Below are 15,096 nucleotides of genomic sequence, written 5' to 3' on the forward strand. Positions count from 1 at the left end.
GGCCGTGAAAAACACTCCAGAAAGGTTTTCTTTGAAAAAAAAAATCATCATGAATTTTGGCGCAAAAAAAACGCCTTACTATACTGTGTCGAAAAAAAAACACGATTTTTCAAACATGGTGTAAAAATGTGCCATATGATGAAATAATGTAAAGGAGGCCGTGAAAAACACTCCAGAAAGGTTTTCTTTGAAAAAAAAATCATCATGAATTTTGGCGCAAAAAAAACGCCTTACTATACTGTGTCGAAAAAAAACACGATTTTTCAAACATGTGGTAAAGACGTGCCATATGATGAAATAATGTAAAGGAGGCCGTGAAAAACACTCCAGAAAGGTTTTCTTTGAAAAAAAAATCATCATGAATTTTGGCGCAAAAAAAACGCCTTACTATACTATGTCGAAAAAAAATGAGATTTTTCAAACATGGTGTAAAAATGTGCCATATGATGAAATAATGTAAAGGAGGCCGTGAAAAACACTCCAGAAAGGTTTTCTTTGAAAAAAAAATCATCATGAATTTTGGCGCAAAAAAAACGCCTTACTATACTGTGTCGAAAAAAAAACACGATTTTTCAAACATGTGGTAAAGATGTGCCATATGATGAAATAATGTAAAGGAGGCCGTGAAAAACACTCCAGAAAGGTTTTCTTTGAAAAAAAAAATCATCATGAATTTTGGGGCAAAAAAACGCCTTACTATACTATGTCGAAAAAAAATACGATTTTTCAAACATGTTGTAAAAACGTGCCATATGATGAAATAATGTAAATGAGGCCGTGAAAAACACTCCAGAAAGGTCTTCTTTGAAAAAAAAAAATCATCATGAATTTTGGCGCAAAAAAAACGCCTTACTATACTATGTCGAAAAAAAACTGCGATTTTTCAAACATGTGGTAAAGACGTGCCATATGATGAAATAATGTAAAGGAGGCCGTGAAAAACACTCCAGAAAGGTTTTCTTTGAAAAAAAAATCATCATGAATTTTGGCGCAAAAAAAACACCTTACTATACTATGTCGAAAAAAAATGCGATTTTTCCAACATGTTGTAAAAACGTGCCATATGACGAAGTAATGTAAAGGAGGCTGTGAAAAACACTCCAGAAAGGTTTTCTTTGAAAAAAAAATCATGAATTTTGCCGCAAAAAAGGCCTTACTATAATATACTATGTCAAAAAAAATGCGATTTTTCAACAAATAATGTCAAGTAATAATGTAAAGTAGGCCGTGAAAAACACTCCGGAAAGGTTTTCTTTGAAAGAAAAATCCTCATGAATTGTGGCGCAAAAAAACGCCATAGTATCCATAATAAACTGTGACATTTTTCTCACATTTTGGACGACATACTAAACTATGACGTTTTTTTCATGTTTTGGACGACATATTAAACTATGACATTTTATGGACGACATGCTATACTCTACAACCTTTTAGGTCAACATTCAAAGATTTAAGGTGGAATACTCCTTTAAAACAACCTAAACTTCATGTTTTGATCATTATCAAGCGAGAAACCTCAATCCAGATTCCTCGTAATGATGTTTGACATTTATGCTGCTGTTGTTTGTTTAGTCCAGACTAAATGACAGAAATCCACAACTGTAATTTTATTTCAGGACTCGGTTATTAAATTTCAAAACAATCCATGTGACTCTAAAACGTCAACAGCTTTACAAACTCTAAGATTAAACTCTCCAAAAGGATACAAAATAAGTTGGACTTCTACATGAGAGCTTTAATTATTCTTCATCTACTTCCTGAAAAGTTTGGGCAATAAAAAAGACAACTAATATTTTCAGCTGAACTAAAGACAGACTTTGTGATTTTTCTGCTCACATGTTGTGTTGTTGTAAACTTACCTTTTCAAATAAATAGCCTCCTAACCCCCTGGAAACCAGCGTTTGTCCTGTTTTTGTGTTGCTCCTCAGCGACCCTAGACAGCCGGGTCCTAATGTTTTTTGAGCAACACACCATACTATGACGTTTTTACAATGATGGTTCTACTATGAAGCCAGTTTGACATGTTCAGGTGTTCTTTGTGTGAAAACTCAGAGATTTCAGGTATCAGAAGGTGGTTTTCAACTTTCTTTGTTATCTTTCTGCCTCAACTTTAAACTAAATTTCCTTGACTAAGCCAGCCCTCTGGACTTCCAGTAAGCTGTGTTCCTATTGGCTGTCCAGGTGGCTGCTTGGTGTTATCAGGAACACCTGAGCAGCTCAGTGTCTTTCTGCTTTATTGGGCTGCAGACAAACATTTCCTCTGTTTTCCTTCACCACTGAACTGGGTTTGGCTCCATTGCTTTCTTTTGTTCTTTAGGCATTGGCTTGCAGCTTCCAGCAATAAAATCGTCTTTAATGTGTTTCTTGGTGTGTTTTAGGGCTTTGTGCTGGATAGTTGTCTTGGTAAATGTGGTTCTTTAGCCACAGTTAGGTGCTCATGTGTGCAGTGATTAGTGGATTTGCTGCAGCTGAGTTGTGTCTTATCTTGTCTGGAGTGAGTCTTTAGAGGTTTTTGGTCAGACACATTCTGTATTCTTGTTTGTGAAGCAACGTTGGTTGTCCAGAAGGTAAGAGTTCCTGTCCTGATTCTCTGTTCTCAGAGGTTCTCTGATAGGTTGCAGGAGACTTTAGCGTTTGGGTTGTGTTAGTTTGGTTTTTGTACGGTTTCATTTGGATGACTATCTTGAGGCCCCTCCATGTGGTTTAGTGAGGTTTTCTGGAACAGTTCTACAAAGCAACCTGCAGCAGAAGAGACTTTGAGAGTTTTTAGGAAGTTCTGGAGACCAGACTTTAGAGCAGCAGAAACATTTGCCAGCAGTTTGAGCAGGAGAAGGTGAGCTTCAGAGTAGAAATGAGACGGAAACCTTCTTGACCTGTGTGGTGAGGTCCTGTACCAAGAGTTTGAGCAGGTTGTGAAGAGTCTGTAGTTCTTTGGTCTGAAAGCACAAGAAGATTTGACTCATTAAAGGAGTAAACAGGAGATATTGTTGGTTCTTCTGTCGCTCTGCAGTTTCCAGTTTCCTTAGATTGAATATCAAGTTTATATTTTAAATGATTTCCCATGTGAGCCCAAGAAGACTTCAATAAACTCCCTCCATCCCCTGGACACAACACATTTTATTACCATGTTAAATCTTTTTTTTTTTTTTATGTTTTTGAGTTTTAATCATAGTTTTAGCATTTTTTTCTCTTTGCTTGTTTACTTTTGTCATCTGTGTGGAAGGTGCTAAACAAATAAAGTTGAATTGATGAACTCAATAATTGACTAACTCATGCTTGTGACAACAGAAGTATTTTCGTTGTGATTTAAGGGTTTATGTCATTTTTAAGGTTGGGGTTAAAATCTTGACAGAAAAAAAAGATTAAAGAAATAAACTACATAACAAAAAGCAATTAAATCAAAGGAAAAATAATTTAATACAATAAAACTTTTAAAAAGTTCTTATTAAAAAGTATTTTTTAAATGTTAAATTATGGAAAATATTGTATCTTTAATTTTGGATATTTGTATTTTAAACATTTTGTTTAATTCCTATTTGAAGTTTTATTGTCTTTAAGATGTAATTTTCTAATTAAACATTTAATTTTTTAAGCAAATGTTTTGTCTTTTTAAAGGTTTAATGATCTAATTAAATGTTTTGTATTTTTTTAAATGTTTCATATTCTTCTTGTTTAATTGTATTTTTTAAATGTTTAATTATGGAAAATATTGTATCTGTAATTTTGAATATTTGTATTTTAAAAATTTTGTTTAATTTCATAATTACATGTATTGTATCTTGTTTGATTATCTAATTCAATATTTTGTCTGTTTAATATAATGTAATTGTATTTAATGTTTAACTATATTAAAGAGACAAAATATTGAATTAGATAATCAAACAAGATACAATACATGTAATTATGAAATTAAACAAAATTTTTAAAATACAAATATTCAAAATTACAGATACAATATTTTCCATAATTAAACATTTAAAAAATACAATTAAACAAGAAGAATATGAAACATTTAAAAAAATACAAAACATTTAATTAGATCATTAAATCTTTAAAAAGACAAAACATTTAATTAAAAAATTAAATGTTTAATTAGAAAATTACATCTTAAAGACAATAAAACTTCAAATAGGAATTAAACAGAAAATATGATGAAGCATTTAAAAAGAAAATTAAACATTAAAAGGTGGTAAAACATTTAAAAAGAAAAACCTTAAAGATTTAATCGAAAAATTAAATATTGGGAAAGAAAAAAAAATTCAAACAAGCCGATAAAACAATTAAACATTAAAAAGACAAAACATTTCAAAATCAAATCAGACATTAGAAAAGAGTAAAAGGTGAGAAAACTAAACGTTTAAGAAGAATCAAACTAAAGATGAAACATTTGAAAAGACACCAGTTAGACTTTAGAAGATCTGATTAAACAGAAGAGACAATAAAACGATCAAAAAGAGCAAAAACAGATAAAGATCTTAAAGCATTTTCTAGTCTGAAACGAAAACATCAAGTTGTTTCTTCGAACATTTCCTCTTTCTATGTTCTTGGTTTGATTGTGGATAGATTTACTAAGAACTCATTTCAGAAAACTGATTTCCAGATAAAGTCTACTAGTAGTTGAAGGCATTTATCAAACTAATGTTACCTTCTGATCTCCACAAACTTTACTGTTCAGTGAAGAGAATCAAAGTTTGTTGAGGATTTCTAAAAAACCCACAGGTGAAGGTCTGAGAAGAACTCAGATGGATGGTCTAAATGTGAAATCAAGACTCATGGTCACAAGTTTTAAGGCTTCTGTTAACCAGAAAGTTCAAACTAACAGAGAAGTACTGAGAAACTTTTAAAACTTCAGTCCTCAGAGTGTCTGAAGGTTCAAACTAACAGAGAAGTACTGAGATACTTTTAAAACTTCAGTCCTCAGACTGTCTGAAGGTTCAAACTAACAGAGAACTACTCAAGAACTTCTAAGATTTCAGTCCTTGGACTGTCTGAAGGTTCAATCTAACAGAGAACTACTGTGGGACTTAGAAAATTTCAGCCCTCAGACTGTGTGAAAGCTCAGGTCCGGAGGACTCGGGAGATGTGGAGGCTTTGGAAAGTCTTGGAAGTGAGGGTTCCACCCTCCAGCACAAAGGCTGAAGTCCAGCCTCCTGAGAAAAACGGTCGAGTCGAGACTCAAGTTAAAAAAAAACTCGAAAACGACAAAAAATAGATGATAAATGCGCAAAAAAAAGAAGAATTAGTATCTGAGCGGATAGCTCAGGAGGATAAGAAGAGGGCTACCAAGTGGAAGGTCGCAGGTTCGAGACCCACCACCGGCAATTTTCTTTCTTTGTCTTTGTCAGAATTTTGCTAAAGTTTAAGAAGGGTCTGGTCTTGAACCAGCGACCTGCAGCTCCATAGGCAAATCCTTAACTCACTGAGCTACAGATCAGATGAAAAGAAATAAATTCGTCGTCCCTTTGACATCGTAGTTCGTGAAGTGACCACATGGGCAGGGCCAAGGCGGAGTCTGGGTGGAGTCAGGGCGGAGAGTAGGCGGGGAGGTGGGTGGCGGCCTCCCCCCTCTACTCCCCCACCTCCCCCCACCACCCACCACACCTTCCCCCACCCGACGAGTTCTTCGAGTCTCCACGAGTTCTTCGAGTCTCGACGGGTTTTCCCGAGTTTCTGGAGTTTCCACGAGGTCAGAGGCAGAACAAGTCATGAAGAGGTGTTGAAGTCGGTCAGGATGGACTGACTTTTTACAGCAACTAGAAGGACGACGACTAGAAGAGCAGGTCTTTAACCACCATCCATAAAATCCATGGAGTCGGCTCCAGAGAAATGAAGGAGGGTCAACTTTTATCAACCTCCATCCAGATGTTCAACTTGATATCTTTGACATTTTTAGCACCACAAACCTTTAGTATCACACTTTATTATCATTTATTAGGACTTTAATGGAATCCACCAGCAGATTTAGTTTTTGTTGACAAACTTTATTCTTGTCGTCGTGGGACTGCAGTATTTAAAACTGTTCCTTCTATTTGACCTCATGTTTATTAGTTTTAGTGGAGAAAGTTATTTTAGTTGTCGATCAGTCACTTAAAGACCAAATAATAAATTGGATTAGACAGGAGGTTGAAATTTCTTACTTTGTCATATTTTAAATATGACAAAAAATATCAAAATAAAGTGTCTTGAGACAATTTGACCTGTATTTGGCGTTATATAAATAAAATTGAATTCAAATTGTATGGATCTTGTAATGTTGGAGTAATTCAGCCATATATGTTGGAAAACACATTTTCTTTGTCCGTTAATCTGTTGATTGTTTTCTCCAGTAATTCATTTCTAGTTTTGGTTTATAAAATGTCAAACCCAAATATATTCAGTTTACTGTCATAAAAACCAAAAAGATTTACATTCATGATGCAAGAATCAGGCAGTTTTTCACTTTTTATCTTAGTTTAGTCAGAAAGATAGTTGATAATGTGTGAATTGTTGCAGCTTGTGAGCTGTAGAAGGTTTTAATCTTTGGGGCCGAGTGTCAAAAAACATTTAGAAACAAACATCAGCAAAGTACTCAAAGATTTGAACATCATTTGCATGACAATGTCAAATTAAAGGACATTTATTTCCAACGTAAATGTGTGATATTCATCCTCTGGCGCTTTCTCTTCACATCGTCTTCCACCTGGACTGGTTTGGTCGGGAGCATGTGCAACAAACATTTGAAAAACTGCACTTTAACATCAATGAATGACATTGAAGTTTAATCTCTACATAAATGAGACTGAGTCTGGATGTACTGCTTTGTCATTAACTCCTAAGTTTAAGGAAAGTTCAAACAAAAGAGGACATTTCAGATAAGACTTGAGAATGAGCTGATTTTGAACAAACATCTCAGACTTTCTGAGCTTCAGCACCTCTAGCAAGATAATTTAACAACAAGCAACTCAAGAGATCCAGAAGTTGGAGAGAGTTAGCTTTAGCTGAGCCAAAGTACATGTGGGACGCTAACCTAGCAAACATTTCAGACTTTCCTCTGTGAATTCTGAGAAATAATTTCGTATTTAATGACAGCTACACATCTTAACTCAATCTCATGAAAACAGACTCTAATTCAGTGTCATCCATCCATATTAAAGTGCAGTTACCCAAAATGTTTGTTTGCATGAGCTCCAACAAAACCTGTCCAGGTAGAAGGCCACTTTGACAAACAGGAAGTGGACGATTCCAAGCAGATTTATAGAAGGGGGAACCGGACTGTACTAAGTGTGGTGGAGTACAAAGGGGTGTTTTGTGGGTTTTTAAGGCTGATAATGATTATTAGTGAGACATCTGGAGTATATTCATTTGGATATTCATTTGCAGTAAATGAAAGTATTTAAAATCTTGGAGTTAAACTTACAAGAACACAAACTTTAACAGAAAACTTTGTTGATACGTTTTTGTTTTGTTTACAGATGTTAAGTTAAAGGAGTTTTATTCGTGACGTATAACCAATCAAATCACTCCAGAAGACAGAGCGACCACAGGTAGATGAAGGTTCAGAGCCAAAGTAGCGCCATTTTTAAATGTATTTATTACCGTAAATCAGTAAAAAATAAAATACTGATAATCAGTAAATCACTCAGCCCACAATTACTACAATTCTACAATGTATGTCTCTTTCCTTTGACTTATTTGTACAATATACGATGTATATGATGGCCTTTTTTCATAACAAAGGCTATACTATGATGTTTTCTAAGAGACATACCATGCTACTCTGTTTGCACTCCTCCTCCTCTGTTGTTTTCTGGATTGTACTCAGCTGCATGCCTTCGTCCACCCGGCCTCCGTTGACTCGTCCTGCCTGCCGTCTCTGGAGCTGAAGCTGGATTGGAACAGACCAAAGTACAATCCAATCACGATGCCAGCTGCCTCTCAAAAGGCTCCTTCATCTGGTGGAACTTCTTCTGAAGGGAAGCTGAGCTGGCCCGGCAGAACTTTGGAGATGTGTTCCAGTGCTTGGTGGATGTGTGGGGAGATAGAGAGGAACCTTTGAATTGTTCAGAAAGGAAAACAGGGAACCCATTGGTAGTTTTAGTTTAGGGTGCTACTGCGGTGTGTTTTTGGGTTTTAAGAGGTGAACAGGAAGAGTTTTTTTTTTTCATATTGATTATCTTTTACTTTGTTCCTGGTTGAAATGCCCATCAATGTGAACATGAAGTTCACTTTTAGCTTTGTTTATTTTTTTTTATTTTACTACCACTCATTTGCTTTTAACCCTCTCACATGTTGTGTTGTTGTAAACTTCCTCTTTCAAATAAATACTCGTCTAACCCTCTGGAAACCAGCGTTTGGACTGTTTTTCTGTTGCTCCTCACCTACTTCAGACAGCCGGGACATAACAAGGGTTTGGGGACTAAAGGCTATACTATGACGTTTTTTGAGCGACATGCTATACTATGATGTTCTTTGGACGACATGCTATACCATGACTTTTTTTGGACCAAAGGCTAAACTATAATGTTTTTAGAGCGACATGCTATACTATGACGTTTTTAGATCGACATGCTATAGTATGACGTTTTTTGAGCCACATGCTATACTATGACGTTTTAAGAGCGACATGCTATACTATGATGTTCTTTGGATGACATGCTATACTTTGATATTTTTTGGACCAAAGGCTATACTATGACGTTTTTAAGAGCGACATGGTATAGTATGACGTTTTTAGAACGACATGCTATATTATGACGTTTTTTTGGACCAAAGGCTATACTATGATGTTTTTAGAGTAACATACTATATTATGACGTTTTTTGGACCAAAGGCTACACTGTGACGTTTTTAGAGTGGCATGCTATACTATGACCATTTTAGAGCGACATGCTATATTATGAGGATTTTATATTGACATGCTATAGTATGATGTTTTTAGAGCGACATGCTATACTGTGACGTTTCAAGAGCGACATGCTATACGATGACGTTTTTTGGGCGACACGCTAGACTATAGGCTTTTTTAATTGACATATTACTATGACATTTTTTTTTGTTTAAGTTTTTTTTGTTTTAGCTTTTTTTGTTGCTTTTTTAGCAAGATATTATAAGAATTTGAACAGTTTTAAAAATTACTATACTTTTACCTGTGCAATGAAATATTAATCTATGGCATCTTTTAAACGACATATTATACTCTGTTTTCTTGAATAACATACTATTTTGACAATATACTGCACTATGACATTTTTTGAACCACATATACATGACAATTTTAGGCAACATCCTATCATTTTGCGCTTTTTGAACCACATACTAATCTATGGGGGTTTTTTTTGCCGACATGCTATACTATGAACTACAGGCCATACTATGTTATTTTTGAAAAGTATACTATACTTTGACATTTTCTGAACTACATCCTATACTATGGTGTTATACACAGAGTGCTTTGGTTACATGTTGATTTATAATCTAGATTTTTTTCTGTTTTGTTTTTTGACGGGATTACCACAGACCTGACCGTGAACACCGTAGACACCCACCCGAGGGAGACGCTGCCTAAGAACTCAAGGCTGCTTGGTCGTGGTCTTTCTGGTCCTGCTCCAGAACGCCTTCATCAACTACGTCTTCTTTTGAAGAGGCCCTCAGATGCTGCAATCTCTGACCTTAAGGAGGAACTGCTGCTTTCACTCTGTAACGAGACGGCGGTTATTTTAAAGACCCAGCTCCTGGCGGCTTTGAGTGAAAGTTAAACACCCATCAAAATGGAACTACAGACAGTTAAATCTGAGCTGTCGGTCAGTATTTCAAACATCAAGTCTGACCTGGCTGCCCTAAAGCACGCTGTGGGTGAAACGGAAACTTCACTCTCCACATCACCAACGACATCGTCACACTCCAAAGCAGAGCACCTGTCTGCTGAACTTTTAAAAGTGGACTATAAATGTGAAGAATGTGAGCAGCAGCAGACTGTGAGCAGCGGAACAGATGTGATCAGAAAGAAGTCATTTTCTTTTTTCTTTTCTTTCTGGTTGACTTGATGCTGTCAGATGCAGATGTTGGAGCTGATTCTGATCTTTCAGAATAAAAAGCTGCTTTTCCTTCACAGACTTTTCAGGAAATTATTCTCTCAGGTTTTCTCTGCTATTTATATTTTTATTATCTGTGATTATTTCATTATTTCATTATTGTAAAATAAAGTTTGAGGCAGAAAGACTCATTTAGTTACTTTAATCCTGAAATCTTTGACGTAGCAGAACTAAACTTCCATTTTTCTTCTTGTACTTCTGATACTAGAACTAAACGTGTCTTCAACACGGATCATCTGGTTTTAATGAATCAGCAGCAACATCACAACAACAAATGAGACAATTTTCAACAAATTAATGAAACTGATGTCATTCAAAACAATCAGTCTGTTTTAGTGTCAAATTAAAGCTGATTACTGACAACTAGAACATAAATTTTTTTTTTTTTTAAACTTTTTTATTTATAACTTTTTTTTAAAGGAACAATGAACAGGGGAATCGTATTCCCAACATCAACAATGATACTACCAAAATAAATAGATAAATAAATAAACTTAAAAATAATAATAATAATAATTTATATGTATATATATATATACATACATACATACATACACACATACCTACACTTAAAAATAGACATATAAATAAAAGAAATGATAATACGGTAAATTAGAGAAATAAAGACAGAGATGAGGGTCTTGGGATGAATTACAAGTCTGTGCATCACAATAACAGTGTATCACAATGACAATAGTGGTTAATTATCTATTTCAGCAGCTAAATACACACACCATTTTCTCCATCGATTTTCTCCCTGGTCCTTTTGGAGTCTTATGGAGTAGGTCATTTGCTCTAGAGTATGCAGCTGCTTAACAATGCTGACAAAGAGGTCTGTGGTAGGGCAATTTTTCTGGAGCCAATGTTTTGTGATGGTTTTTTTGCTTGCTGCCAGCAAAATCTTAAGAAGGTAAGCATCATTTGCATTCATACCAACAGGGATGATCCCAAGATAAAGAGTTATAAATGTCACACCAATATTAAAACCTAGAACTTTTGATATAATTCCTGCTACCTTACGCCAATAGACCTGGATGATGGGGCAATCCATGTCCATGTCCATGTCATTGTAACTTAGAGAATAAAGAATGAGCCCATGCTTCTCACGCTTCCCCCGCCGCCGTTCCCAGCTCCGCTCTCCGGGACCCCTTCAGCTTGTCTCGAATCTGGGACTGGAATTGGTGCCGTCTTCCATGGTCTCGGGTCCCGGTTGTCTCCCACGGCAGCAGCTCCGCCAGCGTGTCCTCAGTTACGCCCTTACTCCCGGTCCTGCGGGGAGTCTCACCTACCGTGAATCCCCGTTTCCTCAGGTCTTCTGCTGCTTGCGCGGCGCTGTTATACATGATGGTACCAGATTCAAAAAACACTCTCATCCAAGTTAGCGGTGTCTGGAAACGTATGCCGTTCTCCTTCAGTATTTTTTTCATGGGTACATATTCCTTCCTCTTACTCTGCACATCTGTGGTATAATCATGGTCGAAGTACACCCGTCAGTTTTGGATGTAAAGCTCCATTTTCCAAGCGGCGTGGAGAATCTTCTCCTTAACCGGGAACCGGAGAAAACGTACTACCATTGAACGCGGCGGGGCATCTGTCGGTGGTTTTGGTGCCAGGGCCCGGTGTGCGCATTCTATCCCCGGGTCGGGTTCAAACTCGTCCCCCATCTCTGACTTGATGAAGTTTTCAATGAATGCCGCCGCCGAGGTATCCTCTGCGCCCTCCGGGACGCCATAAATCCTGATGTTATTACGCCGCGCCTGGCCCTCCATGTCAGTCACCTTCTCCTGTAGGACCCGCTGGTTAGTGAGCAGCTGGGCGAGGGCCTCCTTCACCCCGATGTCCCATCTCTCCATGTCGGCCATGTGCCCCTCTATCTCTCCTATACGCTCCACTGCTCCTTCAATCTGGCCCCTTGTATCCTGTATTTTACGATTCATGTCTGTCATTAGTTCCTCGAGTTTTTTATCAATGTCCTCCAGGAAACGAGTACGGAATTCTGAGAGGTCTTTCTTTAATTCGGCCTGGAGTGTTGCCATTCCTACTGTCAAAACTTCACTCACTGTCTTTCTAATTAAGTCCAAAGTTTCCTTTTCTTTGCAGTCACCATTTTCCTTGGCTGGGTCCTCACCTGCAATAGCTTCTTTCTCAGTTTCTTGTTCGTTATTGTTTCGCCGTCCGTATCCTCCTTTCTTAGCTTTGTCCCCACTCACTGTTGGATTGTTTTTTGTTTGTTTCGAGACCTGTTGTAAGCTCAATAAGGGGGATTAAAAGCTGGTGCCTGGAGCCCCAGGTTCTAAGCTGCCATGCTGTTCACCGCGCCACCGGAAGTCCGCAGCAGATCAATGTTACTGTTTTAATCACATTTAAGTTTCCTGAACGTTACATTAACATCAACCCGCCACAGTTTTATGAACTTAATGAACCACATTACAGAACACAACACACTTCAGCTGTTGACAGGAAACAACACAAACATCGTTAGCTTGATGCTACATTTAGCTGCTCATCAGGACTGGTCAGTTAGCTCAGTTAGCATCGCTAATTCACATTAAAGCTAATATTCACTGGATGCTAACTCTCTTCTCTGGTCAACACACCCAAATAAACTCCACCAACTCCTGGGGTTCACTGCTCACATTATATCTGACTCTGAAGTTGAACATAAAGTTCATTAAAATCGGTACCGATCAGTAAATTATCATTTATTACCGACCAGCTGTCAGAGTCCTTCTGTGTCTGTTGATCCAATCAGCCGAAGGATTGAATTACTGAAATGAAAACTGATTAAATCAAGACAACGGACAGTAAAACTGTCTGTGGAAAATGTGCTGCTGCTCCACCAATAAATACCAACAAACTTGATGATAAATAAATAAAAATAAAAACAAACTTGATAGAAGTGTTGCTTTTAGTGATTTTTTAATAAATAGCAAATATGAGGCTTTTATTTTTCTAGAAGTAAAAGGAAACATTGCTTATCCGTAGTTTCGCTAACTTAACTTTAGCTACACTTTCACCATGTTCTAACTGATAGATAATTTTTAAAATATTAAAATAGCTGCACTTCCTTTGTATATTTGGTTGTTTTTTATGTTGCTGCTGTTTCATTGCAATTATATTTTAATAATATCTCTTTAAATACAGATAATTGAAAAGAAAAAACTGGCTCTGAAATACTCAATGAACTGATAGTCATCTAGTGTTAAACTGAACAAGAATTCTTAATAATATCAAATGTAACTGACTGAGCTGTATTAATTAAATCGAGATATTTCAAATTGAAAGAAACACAACATTGACTGAAAGATTTCAGTCAATTAAACCTTAAATTAATTTACCTAAGAAAATCATCCTTTAACGTCTTAACTCACTCGTTTTTTGTTTTTCAATACCCGTTTCAGAACGGAAAATCCAATTGCCAAAATATACACGGACCTACAGGCCACAAACACAGCATCACACAAAGAAACAGTTGTCCAACGCAGCGGTTGTAAACTTCTACAGTTTGTCATCGTACTCACCATATGTTTTTTTCTTTTTTTGCGAAGTTCTTGTCAGTGTGTTACAGGTTGATCTTCTTGTGTTTCGTTGTTGTCCATAAATAAGAAAACAGTCCGGTCTTTACGGTGGCCGAGGGGTGCAAGCGCGTTCCTGATTGCCGTGCGTTTCTCTTGTGAAGCGCGTTCCTGTTTGCAGTCCGTTTCTGTTGTGAAGTGGGTTTCATTTTGGTAGGTGTTATGTCTCCTGCAGCATTTCTCTTTTGTAGGTGTTTTCTATCTAGCAGCATTTATTTTTTGTGGGTGTTTTTGTCTCTTGCAGGGCGTTCCGTTTTTGTGCTGCGTTTGCACCCCTCGGCCACCGTAATAAGACACTTGAGAGCTCCTCGGCAAGTGGAAAAAACTGCAGAGTCCAGAAACCACTCCTTAACGATCCAATGTGACAACTTCATCCCAAACCAGCTTCCACCTGTTGGTCACTCCATCATAGGAGCGTTGGATTTATGTCGTTGGACCTGCTGGCTAGGTGGTGCATTGAATCAGTCATTAAGATGGAAACAGAGTATTTACCTGGAAAATTGGGAAAGTTAAGCTTTGCAATGAGTGTCTTTTGAAAGAATACATAAAAAAAGCTTATGCTTGAGATTATTTCTTATTTTTTCTTCTGCATATTGTAGTAAGAGGAAGATAATGAAACAAAGCGATGTCAGTCACTACCAAATCCTGCTGACAGAGTTCAGTCACTCACTGGAACCTTTTTCTGAACTGCAAGTCAGCGTAAATATTAGAACAGCGCCACTAGCCTATTGACTCTATATTGTGGCTAAAAGTGGTACTGCAGGACTCTTCACCTGGACAATTCATTTGTGTCCATTTGTGTTTGTAAGTACAAACGTATCAAGAGCGTATCTGCGTCACAATCAAAAGTGCTTCTGTGGAAAGAGACTGTTTTTTTTTTTTTTTTTTAAAAAAAGGTTATTAGTGATTATTTTTTTCAGCTAAAGAAAAAATCTTTTTCATTAGAGGGGCTGTTGTCATATTAAACTATGTTTACCTCATAGAGATATTTCATTGATTTTTGTACTTTTAAAGATTAAATCTATAATGATGGTGCAAGTGTGTCTAAATCCGTATATCCTTGTTTAAACCATTTGTGCTACCATAGTGTAAATTAATACCACTTATTTTATATAGAGTTTTAATTGTCTTTGTGTATGTGCTGCGTGAGGTTGTAACCAAGATTTTAGAAATACTAAGGTCACCAGTCTGAACAGAAGCTTACTATGCAGCAGTGGTAGTATTTCATGCAACTATTACAAAAAAGGCATGAATCGAAGCGGAGAGAGCAGCCCCCAGCAGAGAACAGCACTCATGGTGAACTACATTATTCACAAAACACAGTCAAACAGCAGCAAATAGAAACACTGCACAGAAAGAACTGAACTGAGTTAAAGAGGACGTTTAGAGGGAATACTAAATACAGAAAAAGTTTCTGCCACGGTTGCAGCTCTCAGTACACTTAGTCCTTG

The 15,096-nt window shown here is 36.8% G+C and overlaps 1 long non-coding RNA gene across 2 annotated transcripts; it reads right to left on the reverse strand.

The window, feature by feature from the left end:
• Positions 1 to 1,624: 1,624 nt before the first annotated feature.
• LOC129348922 (uncharacterized) lies at positions 1,625 to 14,059 on the reverse strand. 2 transcript variants are annotated; one of them, XR_008601678.1, is made up of 4 exons: positions 13,592 to 14,059; positions 9,525 to 9,673; positions 7,748 to 8,029; positions 1,625 to 2,936 (listed from the first exon to the last, which is right to left on the reverse strand). It is a non-coding gene; the product is annotated as an uncharacterized LOC129348922 (long non-coding RNA). The 2 variants fall into 2 exon arrangements; XR_008601677.1 differs by lacking the exon at positions 1,625 to 2,936 and having other exon boundaries at positions 7,066 to 8,029.
• Positions 14,060 to 15,096: the final 1,037 nt, after the last annotated feature.

The sequence above is a fragment of the Amphiprion ocellaris genome, chromosome 5, assembly GCF_022539595.1.
Source record: "Amphiprion ocellaris isolate individual 3 ecotype Okinawa chromosome 5, ASM2253959v1, whole genome shotgun sequence".
Lineage (NCBI taxonomy): Eukaryota > Metazoa > Chordata > Actinopteri > Pomacentridae > Amphiprion > Amphiprion ocellaris.